We start from the raw sequence: 12,891 nt of genomic DNA on the forward strand, positions 1-12,891 counted from the left end.
GAGGCTGTTTGTTTATCTGAAGTTGTGTATTGGTCCTTTAAATCTGAATGAGGAGCGGACTGGATGAAATACTCTTGGTGAAGTGTTTAAAAACTTTGATTTTTTTTTTTGTTTGTTTGCTTTGTTTTTGGGCCACACCCTGGTAACGCTCAGCGGTTACTCCTGGCCTATGCGCTCAGAAGTCGCTCCTGCTTGGGGGACGCCATATGGGACACCGGGGGATCGAACCCCGCGGTTCGTCCAAGGCTAGAGCAGGCAAGGCCAGGCACCCTTACCTCTTAGCGCCACCGCCGGCCCCGGCTATTTTTTTTTTAAACTGCATAATCCCATTGCCTTTGGGCATGGAACATTAGCTCTGAAAGGTCTACTGTAATTTTTTTTGTTTTGTTTTTTTGGCTTACACTTGACAGCACTCAGGCATTACTCCTGGCTCTACACTCAGAAATCGCTCCTGACAAGCCTGGGGGACCATATGGGATGCCGGGATTCAAACCACTGTCCCTTTTGCATGAAGGCCAAAAGCCCTACCTACATGCTATCTCCTCCGGCTCCCCTGTAATATTTTTGTTTGTTTGTTGTTTTTTGGCCACATGTGGCGATGCTCATACTCCTGGTTCTGCATTTATGAATTACTTTTTGGTGGTGCTTGGGGGACCATATTAGGATGCCAGGGATTGAATCTTTATTGGCTGGCTGTTCAACCCATTGTATTATCACTTTGATTCCTTCTCCTGTAAATTTTTAGGACCTTCCTTTGTATGTATTGTTTCCTTTTTGATCTTGTTACTTTCCAGTATTTTTTAACTGGTTTTCATCATTCTGATTAGAATGTATCATTTTTGATCTCTTTTAGCTGGGTTGGTACTCTTTGGTCTCCTGGGATCTGGGTGCATGTGCTCTTCAGCTCTGGGAGTTTCTTAGCAGTGAAGTCTTTGATTATTTCTTCTTTATTAGCATTATCTCCAGACCATGATTGTTCTCTCTGTTATTTACTCTTGAATTTATTCTAGAGTTCTCTTGTTTGCTTTGAGGCTTTCCCCCAATCTTTTGTTGTTTTCTGGAGGTTGTCTATATTTCATCTTGGAGTTCACTAATTTTGTCCTCAGCTTTGTTACCTTACTGCTGAGGCTTTTGGGTGAGTTTTTAATTTCACCAGCCAAATAGTTTACTTATGTCATTTCTGTTAGTAGTTTCCTCATTTAGCTCTCAGGAATCCTTTTGATGTTTCACTGACTGTCTTTTCATGGTTCTTTTGAGTTCCTTGAACATCTTCAACATTTCCCCCCTCAAAAGTCTTTATCAGAGAGATTCTATAGCTGATTATCACTGATTTGGTCCTCAGCATTACCATCCTCATTCACTTTGTGTGATGGCTTGCTGCATTACTCTCCTATTGTCACTTGCAGTATGGAGGTATTGTTTGTTGTATTAATAGGTAATTAGAATTAGGATATCAGTGAGACATGAAGAGGTGAGATATGCAAGACTGAACTAGTGACTGCCTGCGTTGGGTCGATTTGGGGCCTAGCTGGGTTCCCATGTGTTTTGGCAGGATCTTGACCTGGGGGTTCGATGATAAGACTCTGAGTTCGTGGGAACCGAGGTGTGTGGGAATTGGGTTGGAGTGGGGACCCTTTCCCAGGGCCAGCCAGGACCTTTGGGACCTTCTAACCTGGTCGTGAGATGGCTAGTCCTAAGTGCTTTGTAGCTAAACTTTTATATTTATTGCTTATAGATCACAACCTTGTGATGTATTTATTCAGAGAAATTCCAGAAATAGTTGATATTTTATGTATCTAATTTAAGAATGTTCAAGGTGCCCACTCACTGAGTATAGCTCCCTAATATTCTTCAGGGAAATACAGTAAGAATTTATTTAAATGATAAACGTGTTTTTATTTATTTGGAGTGATTTGGCCACACTAAAATGTCCATCGCTGATCTCTTTTTTTTTTTTTTTTTTTTTTTTGGTTTTTGGGTCCACACCCGACCGCGCTCAGGGGTTACTTCTGGCTCTATGCTCAGAAGTTGCCTCCTGGCAGGCTCAGGGGACCCATATGGGATGCCAAACCACAACCAACAATTTATCCATCATTTGAATCTAGAATTTATATTTTGCAACTTTGCTTAATTGCCTTTTTTTCTTTTCTTCTTTTTTTTGGGTGTGTGTGTGTGTGGTTGGTCCTCACAACAACCCACCAACCTTCTGCTGCAAGGCCAAACACTTTACCTCCATGCCTATCTCACCGGCCCCATCATGCTGATTCTAAACCACACTACCTTCCTTCCTTCTTTCTGTGTGTTTCACAGGGACTTTGGTTTGGATACTAGAAAAAGGTAGCAGGAGAAAGGACAGTAAAATGTAAAAAACTTTAGTATGAAAATCTCTAGAAGTTGCTTTTGAAGCAGTATTAATACATGCTTTGCTCTTGTACTCATCTGTCTAGTCATCTGTTAGTGTTCCTTAGTCATTTGTTAGTGGTTCCTGAGTTTTGCTAGTTACTGTGCTGGTAATCTGAGCTGCAGTTTGTTTCACCAAAGGCAGGGTCCCAGATGGAGAGGAGTACAATTTTTACCTATTTAACTACTTGAGGATTTGTTTAGGCACGACTCTGAACTAAAGATGATATAGAGCTATGCTAGGATTAGAGGACTCTTAAGAATATGGGGAATAAACCTAGTTTACTATCTCTGAGCCAATAACAGACTTGAGAAAAGATGAACATTATTTCTACTTAAAACATTATGAAAGGAAAAAGAAACAACATTATGTAGGGCTGGAAGAATAGTATAGGAGGTAAGGTACTTGCTGTACATATGCCTTTGATCCTTGACACCACATATAAGGTTCCTTGATTCTGCCAGGGCTCATTCCTGAACACAGAGGCCAGAAATAGATCATGTGTATTGCTTGGTGTGGCCCCAATCTAAGATTCAAAAGTAGGCATTAGGTAGTCAAATATTTAGGAATATGGTTAATTCTGAAAGTAGATTGCAGTTTGAGTGGAGATTGTTCTTTTTCCAGTTTGGTAAATTTGTTAAATATGTGTGTCAAAGTTAGATGGAAGGAAATTTATATTGAAGCCTTTATCTCATTTATTAGTTTGTTTTGTTTTATCTTGGACTATACCCAATGTTGCTCTGCAACTACTACTGGTGGTTGCTTAGTGATCACTCATCTGGAGCCATGGGTACATAATATACAAGGGTTCTCCTTGGCTATGATGAGAACTTCCATTTTCTTTATTTAAATACAGTGCTTGGGCTAAGAAAGGTAGCTCATTGGGCTTTGTAAACATACTCGTCATGCAGGAGGCCCTATGTTTGAACCTTAGACTGCATGGCCATTGAGCATTGCCAGGGAAACCCCTCATCAAGCCAAGTATAGCCTCTGAGCACCACTGTGTGTCGTTAATAAATAAAAGAGAAAACAAAACAAAACATCTCATCATAAGAAAAACGTTTATAGCTCAGTATCATGGTGTTGCCTATTAACTAGATTTATTGTGGTGATTATTTCTTATTTTATTAAAGTATAAAATTAATTATATTTTACACCTGAAACTAATGTAGCATTATACATCTGTTATGCATTGAATAAAATACCCTTTTCCTTATTATAAAGAACATACAAATATTTTTTCATTTGTTTCTTTAAAAAAATTTGAAACAGGGGCCAGAGAGCATGGAGGCAAGGCATTGCCTGGCTTGCAGAAGGACGGTGGTTCAAATCCCGTCATCTCATATCGTCCCCTGAGCCTGCCAGGAGCAATTTCTGAGCATAGAGCCAGGAATAACCCCTGAGCACCGCCGAGTGTGACCCAAAAGCCAAAAATCCAAAATAAATAAATAAGTAAAGAAACAAAGAAAAGTAAATTCAAAATAGAAAAAGGGAGCTGGAGAGAGCTGTCAATTGGCTAAGACATGCTTTGTATGTGTGGTTGGGGTTTGATTCTCATCAACACACAATCCCTGAGCATTACAAGGGACAACTCCCTAAGCATAGAGCTGGCAGTAACCCCTGAATACTGACAAATGTGACTCAGAGCCCCAGCCCCCCCAAGAACACACCCCAAAAACTATCTTAATAAAAATCTCCAAACCCACAACCAACATTTATCCATCATTTGAATCTAGAATTTATATTTTTGCAAACTTTGCTTAATTGCTTTTTTCTTTTCTTTTCTTCTTTTTTTTTGGGTGTGTGTGGTGTGGTTTGGTCCTCACACAGTGAAAGCTCAGGGGTTACTCTTGGCTATGTGCTCAGAAATTGCTTCTGGTTTGGGGGGACCATATGGGATGCTGGGGGAATTGAGCCACTTGCTCCGTCCTAGATTAGCACATGCAAGGCAAATGCCCTACCCGCTTGCGCCACTGCCTCTGCTGCCCCTTAATTGCTTTTTTTCTAAGGGGACTTTAAGACTTTAATATATTATTGCTGTCTTCATTACTTAATCTGTAAAAGTATTTTGTTTTTACGTATTAAGTAGAAAATTTTCCAGACAATTAAATAATGTAGTAGACTTGTTTGTTTTCCTGGTTTTGGCTTTTGGGCCAACCTGGTAGGACTCAGTGGACCATAGTGTGTACTGGGGATAGAATTGGACTGGTCTCAAGGCAAGTGCCTTACCCCACGTGTATTACCTCTTTGTATCCTTGATAGTTCATTTTATCAACTTATATGTAAAAGCACAATGATGACTTAATGATTTAGTACCTTTAGGCAATTTTCTACATCATGCTTAAACTTATTTTTACAGGGGGTTGTTTTATTTGTTTTTTTGGGGGGGCATATCTAGATGTATTGAGGGATTTACTCTTCGCTCCTATACTCAGGGATCACTCCTGGTAGATTCACAGGTGCTGGGGATCAACATCTGTGTTGGTCACATACAAGGCACTCTGTACTATTGCTCTAAAGTCTAATAAACCCAATAGTGAGTGGTTTCTTTGAGCTAGAAATGAATAAGGAAGTTTTTAGCTGTTCTCTGTTAAGTTATTGTCTTGTTATGTTGTTATGTTGTGTTGTGTTGTGCTGTGCTATGCTGTGCTGTGCTTCACCATGCTCTGCTCTGCTGTGTTTTATTTTAGGACTATACCTGAAGGTGCTCAGGAGGCTACTCCTGACCTTGGTGCTTTGGGATTGTTCTTGGTGATTCTTGGTAGGCAAGTGGTGCTGTGCCTGTTGAGCTATCTTTTCAAATACTAGCTTTTAATTTACAATAGTATTCATTTTCTTCCCTTTCCCCCCATACCATTGACTTGTTAAAGAATCTTGGGTTAGTTGTTTTGCTGATACTGTCCTTTTCTACACATGTACCTCATTAATTACGTTCAGATTAATTAACTGTTTTATGGATATTTATTTTTTTATAGTTTTATGGATATTTATTGCCTCTTAGTAATGCATAAGATTTTGACTTTAAAATTGTGTTTGGTGCTAACTTTTGTGAGGGGAATGAAGTTGTTAGGGCAATAGCTCTGAGGTTACTTAACCTTTAAGCTTAATCTTTGTGAGCAGGAGCTAAAATTTACTGTCATGGTTTTCTTTTTGTAATCAAGGAATCAGTCTGCTCTTGTCCAGTTAAAGTTAGTTGAAACAGTGGTGGCGCTGTTTCTTCTGTTTTAGAGATTAAAAAGGCAAGTAGTTGACATTTCCAGTCCATTTCAGTCTCTTAACGTTTTCATTATAAAGCTTATTTTCATATTGTCTAATTGAATAGTCTTCCCCACCCCCACCCATTCTTGAGAAGAAAATATAGAGGGAAACTTTTTATTCCTCCCACTCGCTTTGTAACGTTCCTTTTTCCAGCTGAACCTTCTGTAAGTACTTTATGTTTTCTCAGAGCAGATAGAAGCTGGTACTGGGTTTGTGTTCAAGATAGCTGGCAGTATTCTTTTTTTTTTTTTTTTTTTTTTTTTTTTGGTTTTTGGGCCACACCCGGTGGTGCTCAGGGGTTTCTCTTGGCTGTCTGCTCAGAAATAGCTCCTGGCAGGCATGGGGGACCATATGGACACCGGGATTCGAACCAACCACCTTGGTCCTGGATTGGGCTGCTTGCAAGGCAAACGCCGCTGTGCTATCTCTCTGGGAACTGGCAGTATTCTTTTCTAATTTCTCTTTTTAATCTGTCTCTTCCTTCTTTAACCTGTTGGGACTAAAATGGTAGTGTTCTTGCTACTTCTTTCTAGTCATTCATGTTTTGTAGAAGTCTTTCTAGATGTGTTAAGAGGAATCATAAATTGGAATTTCATAGATTTTTGATCTCTCTTTTTTTTTTTTTTGATTTTTGGGCCACACCCGGGTAATGCTCAGTGGGTTACTCCTGGTTATGTGCTCAGAAGTTGCTTCCTGGCTTGGGGGGCCCATATGGGACACTGGGGGATCGAACCACGGTCCGTCCAAGGCTAGCGCAGGCAAGGCAGGCACCTTACCTTTAGCGCCACCCGCCCGGCCCCGATTTTTGATCTCTTTAACAAGGTGTCTAACTCTAAGAACTACTGGAATGTGAAATGGGAGAACATTTCTTTTTGTTTTTTGGCCACACCTACTGTGTGCTTAGGGTCTACCTCCCAGCACAGTAATTGAGCCTCTCCTAGTAGTACTTGGGGAACCCAGTTGGTGCAGGGGGATTGAACCCAGGGTTCTGTTGTGTAGAACATTATGGTTCAACCTCCTGAGCAGTCTTCAAGGCCTGAAAACTATTTCTATTCACTTTTAAACAAAACTACATCCGGTTGCCTTTTCATGATTTCTGTATATTTCAAAATGAAGTATTACTTTGTTGTTTGTTTGGGGCCACACCAGATTGTACTTGGGGTTGTTCCTAATATACTGATCTTGGTCCCACTCCTGAGGTGCTTGTTGGGATCATGTTGTACTAGGAAATGAACTTAGGGCTTCTTCATGCAAAACATTTGCTCTGGCCTCATAATCAAAGTCATGCTTTCTTAGAGTTTTTTTAACTTTTTTATTTTATTTATTTATTTATTTATTTATTTATTTATTTATTTATTTATTTATTTATTTATTTATTTTTTGGTGTGTTTGTTTGTTTTGGGGCCACATCCACATCCAGCCTTGCTCAGTGTTTACTTCGGCTCTACACTCAGGGATAACTCCTATCTGGCACATGGAGTTCTGGAATTCAGCCCGGGTTGGCCGCATGCAAAGCAAGTGCTTTATCTGTTGTACTATTGCTCTGAACCCAGAAGTTATACTGTTGTTACATTTTAGACCCCAAAGAGGAAAGAATTTCTAGATCATTGCTGTTAATATCTATAAATACTTCTATGTTAGTCTTTTTTTTTTTTCTTTTTTTTTTTTTTTTTTTTTGGTTTTTGGTTTTTTTGGGCCACACCCAGCGTTGCTCAGGGGTTACTCCTGGCTGTCTGCTCAGAAATAGCTCCTGGCAGGCACGGGGGACCATATGGGACACCGGGATTCGAACCAACCACCTTTGGTCCTGGATCGGCTGCTTGCAAGGCAAACGCCACTGTGCTATCTCTCCGGGCCCTATGTTAGTCTTTTTTAAAAATTAATGGAAATGAAGATTTCAGACATTTATAGTTTCTTAAGGTGGATTGGATAGGTTTGATTACTGAAAGTTACTACACTTTCTAATGAGTTTGAAAGAGATGTTTTTCAAACGATGGTGGCACTACCTCCCAACACACACTGCAGCAAAATGGAGAGGGGGCCGAGTCATAGCACCACATGCAGGTGGGGGAACACTGTTTGTTTAACTGGAGAAGGTAGAAATTTGGAGGGGGGGGGGCACACCCAGCAGTGATAGGAGTTATTCCTGGCTCTGTACTCAGAAATTACTCCTGGTAGGCTCGGGAACCATATGGGATCTGGGGATCAAATCCTGGAGGGTCTGTCCTGGGTCAGCCACATGTAAGGTAAATGCCATACTGCTGTGCTATCACTCGGGTCCCAAGAAAGTAGATTTTTATGGGCACTGAGATGTTACTATTTCTGAAAAGGAAGCGAGTAGTATGAAAAATCCCCCCTTTTTGTATGTTTTTTACACCCAGCGACTTAGTGTTTGGGGATGATCCTTCTTGGTAGGATCAAGCCCCTTTTTTCTATAAACCCATATGTTTGAGGCCTTTGAGCTATGTATCTGATCAAATTATAAATGGAAAGGGGGAGTGAGTGGAGTGATAGTACAGCAGTGAGGCACATGGCGACATGGCGACCCAGGATGGATCCAGGTTCGAATCCCGGCATCCCATATAGTCCGCTGAGCTTGCCAGGAGTGATTTCTGAGCTCAGAGCCAGGAAGTAACCTTGAGCACTGCCAGTGTGGCCCAACCCCCCCCCCCACAAAAAAAAAAAAAAGGAAGGAGAAAAGGAAAAGGGACAGTTTTTGTGATAGAATTGAATGACTTTGGTTTTGCCTTGTTGATGTTTCTCTTAGTTTAAAGTTTTGTTTTCGTTTTTAAATTTTGGACCACACCTTCGGTAGATGTTGTTACTGGTTCTGTGCTCAGGGCTGTTCCTTGTATGTGCTCAAGTGGAGCACTCAGCTCAAGTGGAGAATTGAACCTGGACCTCACACATGCAAAGCATGTGTTCTACCCATTAAGTGTTGTTCTCTTACCTATGAAATGCTTCTTCTATTCAAATCTGTGACAAAAAAGAACCTAGGATACAGTGTTATTTGTTACATTTTGTCTGTTTGTATTGAGAATGAGTGAAAGAACTTTATGTTTAAAATGTATGCAAGTGAATTCAATAAGAGTTAAGTCACCCTGGTAATAGAATAATTGCACTCACTTGTGGGATATTTAAAAAATAGCGTAGTATGGTACTAATACCTAAAGACATTAGAAATGATGACCAGAAGTAAGAATATGGAAAGAAGCTTGCCACAAAAGAGTAGGAGGACAGTTAGGGCAGAGAAGGGATCACTATGACAATGATAGTTGAAAATGATCACTCTGGAGAAGTGGAGGCTGAAAGGAAATTAAATGATACGCATGATACCCCTTCAGTAACAATATTGTAAACCACATAGCCAAAATCCAGGGTGGGGAGGATGGGAGGGAGAAAAGAAAAATGTCTGGAATAGAGACAGGCAGATAAGGAAGTATTGGAAGAAAACTCTGGACATTGATAGCAGGGAAATGTACCCTGGTGAAAGGATGAGTATTGGAACATTGCATAACTGAATCTCTATCGTGAACAACTTTGTAACTATCTCATGATTATTCAGTTAAGTTTTATTAATTTAATAAAATGGGATTTATTCAGTGTATTCCAAACACATGCAGTAGAGGCTTATCTAATATTTGCTTTTGATTTTTTTGATTAAGATCATTATTAAGTATAGTAGTTTGGTTATAATGACACAATAGGATAAGTAGAGTTTGCTTTTCAGATTCATTTGGTCTTGAATATGCTAATATGATTAATAACTAGTCATTGAACCTGTTGCCAAATACATATACAAAATAAGGGGAGTACCAAAGCCTATCTGCATGATCAATTGATGAAGTTTTAAGTCACTTTTAATTGAGATAAATTTAATGATTACTTATTGGTGGATGCAATGCTGAGATGTCAGCCCATTTGTGTCCTCTCACAAAAAGAATGGTGAGCACAAGAGGGCTGTATATGATTTTAAAATAAGTTGTGGGATGTCCTATTGTTGAAAGGTATTTTCTAGAGTATAAGAGATTTTATATTCTGTGATTCTGTTCTCAGGTAGAGGGTGCAGAAAGCTTATTTCTACCTAATCAGATCCTGCATGAGAAAGTGTCTACTGACAGCATAAAGGAGGTGGGACGGAGGGGAGGGATGGTCATAGGAGACAGTCCATGTCATAGAAGTCCCTTAACCTTTCTTGCCCAGGTTCCAGGACGATGGCAAGATCTTCTGATTAAGGGACTCCAATTAGGTCCAGAGCAGTGTCTCAGCAGTAGAGCATTTGCCTTGCATGCAGCTGACCTAGGACAGACCATGGTTTTGATCCTTGGCATCCGATGTGGTCCCTCGGGCCAGGAGCAATTTTTGAGTGCATAGCCAGGGTAACTTCTGAGCGTCACAGGGTGTGGCCCAAAAACAGAGAGAGGGGAGATGGAGAGGGAGAGGGAAGGGAAGAAGGAGAGGGGAGAGGGGAGAAGGGGAGGAGAAGAGGGAGAGGGAAGAGGGAGAGAGGAGATTAGAGTAATAGAAATGAAATTTGATGCTTTTCATTGGAATATAATTTGTGTGATTACTTTTTTATTTTCAAATTTTTTGTTATAACACTGATTTACCAACTTGTTCACAAATACATTTTTTTCAGGGATTAAATGTTCATACATCAAGCCCACTTACCAGTGTGACCTCCCTTCATCAGTGTCCCTAGATTCCCACCTACCACTTAGGAGATACAATTTTACTTTATAATATTTGTTACAACACAAAGGCAAATGGAGTTATCAAAACTTAGATTAACAAGAGTCAGATTGAACAAATTGTTATATTTTCTATGGTATTACTAAAGTCATGGAGGATTTACTGCCTAGTGTTGTTGATGCTAGTTGAGCCCTCCTGTGTTTTTATTTAGGTTTACTGTGCATTAGTGGATTTCTTTCCTTTTCCTCCTCCCTCCCTCCCTCCCTCCCTCCCCTCCCTCCCACCCTCCCTCCCTCCCTCCCTCCCTCCCCCCCTCCCCCCCTCCCCCCTCCCTCCTTCCTCCCTCCCTCCCTCCCTCCCTCCCCCCCTCCTTCCCTCCCCCCCCTCCCTCCCTCCCTCCCCTCCCTCCCTCCCTCCTCTCCCTCCCTTCCTTCCTTCCTTCCTTTCCTTCCTTCCTTCCTTCCTTCCTTCCTTCTTCCTTCCTTCTCTTCCTTCCTTCCTTCCTTCCTCCCTCCTTTCTTCCCCTCCCCCTCCCTCCCCCCTCCCTCCCTCCTCCCTTCCCTCCCCTCCCCCTCCCTCTCCCCCCCTCCCTCCCTCCTCCCCTCCCTCCCCTCCCTCCCCTCCCTCCCCTCCCTCGCCTCCCCCTCCCTCCCTCCCTCCCATCCCTCCCCCCTCCCCTCCCTCCCTCCTCCCTCCCTCCCTCCCTCCCTCCCTCCCTCCCTCCCTCCCTCCCTCCCTCCCTCCCTCCCTCCCTCCCTTCCTTCCTTCCGTCCTTCCTTCCTTCCTTCCTTCCTTCCTTCCTTCCTTCCATTTTGGTTTTGGACCATATTCAGCAGCACTCAGGCTCTTGTGCTCAGAAATTGCTCCTGACATGCTTGGGGGACATTTGGGGTGCCAGGGAATAAACCCAGGTCTGCTGCGTACAAGGCAAACACCCTGCCACTATTCTATCACTCCAGCCCTGAGTTTGGTAGATTTCTATGTAGCTTTCCCATCAGGTTTGTTGTGATCCTGTTGGGCTGACAATACTATGAAAAGTAACTGCCGTAGGATCTAGAACAAATTTGGTGGCTTGACACCAAAATAATAATAAGGTAAATTGTGGAGGTGGGCTGTTTCTTTAGGAGGATGTCTGGTGTAGCTTTGGGCTGCTGTGGCTTCAGACAGAAGGGAAATCTCTCACCATCCTTTCTGAGAAGGCTCCAGGGCTCTGAGTTTAGACCAGCCTGTTCAGCAAGATTTGGGCAGGTCATCATTTTTTTGGGAGCAAAGTAGAGGAGCTGGGTGTTTTTCTGTGGTTATGTTTCTGACTGTTTTCTAATTTATGACTTTTTTGTTGTTGTTGTTTTCTTTTCTTTTCTTATTTTTTGTTTTTTGTTTTTTTTGGGCCACACCAGTTTGATGCTCAGGGTTACTCCTGGCTAAGTGCACAGAATTGCCCCTGGCTTGGGGGGGACCATATGGGACGCCGGGGGGGATTGAACCGAGGTCCTGATCCTTGGCTAGCGCTTGCAAGGCAGACACCTTTCCTCTAGCGCCACCTCGCCGGCCCCTGTTTTTATTTCTTTTGGGGCCATACCTGGTGGTTCTCAGGTGTTTACTCCTGGCTCTTGCACTCAGAAATCAACCCTTGGCTGACTGGGGGATTATCTGGGATGCTGAGGATTGAACAAGGCAAATGCGTTACCTTCTGTGCTATTGGCTCCGGCCCTATTTCTTCACTTTTAAGAGTTTAATTTAACATAATGACTTAGTTGCAAACAAAAAGAAAATTGACTGGATATGCAGAGAAATAATAGTACAAGGATGCAGGTGTTGCCTTGCATCTACTAACCCTATTTGGGGTCCCCTGCATTGACATGAGAGAAACCATGAACACAGAACTATGAGCAATTCCTGAATACTGCTGAGTAGAGTATGGCTCAGAAACCAAGACTAACTAGAACAGCTGCAAAAACAATTATTCTGAAGACTTGGGAATAAATAGACCAGAGAACTGGACCACATGCTTTGCTGTAGAGGAAGCCACATTTGATCCTACGTACTGCATGATTTCTGAGCACTGAACTGGGTATAGCTGCTGGGCACCACTGGGTGTACCCCCCCCAATACAAGACAAAAGGAAGATTCTAAAGTATAAAAATAATAGCTTGTCATTGTGCTTGTAACTACTTATTCGATGTAAATCTTTGTGTTGGATCATGATTGTTCTTGGCCTTTTTTGAAAAAGCTAAACATACCATCGAATATCCAGGAGAAGCTGATGCTAACTGTAATGCAATGTATGTTCGACTTTTAAGTAATTTCTAGTCAGTGTTAGGAAAATGATGTGGTTTGTATGTTGGCTTTCGGTTTCCTAATACTGTGAGTAGAACTGATAGAAGTTAGAAATTGACTCCTTTGTTTTTCTGAATATATTTGTCTGAGATACTTTGTGACAAGCCTGCAAGTCATTGCTGACAATTGAGTGTTACAGCCTATTAAAAGATAAAAGAAGATAAAAATAAAAAATATTAGACTATTGCAGACATTACATCACA

At 41.6% G+C, this 12,891-nt stretch overlaps 1 protein-coding gene across 1 annotated transcript in view; it reads left to right on the plus strand.

Moving 5' to 3' along the window:
- IPO11 (importin 11) overlaps positions 1 to 12,891 on the plus strand; it is a 192,584-nt gene that overhangs the window by 30,674 nt on the left and 149,019 nt on the right.

Source organism: Suncus etruscus, chromosome 2, assembly GCF_024139225.1.
Source record: "Suncus etruscus isolate mSunEtr1 chromosome 2, mSunEtr1.pri.cur, whole genome shotgun sequence".
Classification (NCBI taxonomy): domain Eukaryota; kingdom Metazoa; phylum Chordata; class Mammalia; order Eulipotyphla; family Soricidae; genus Suncus; species Suncus etruscus.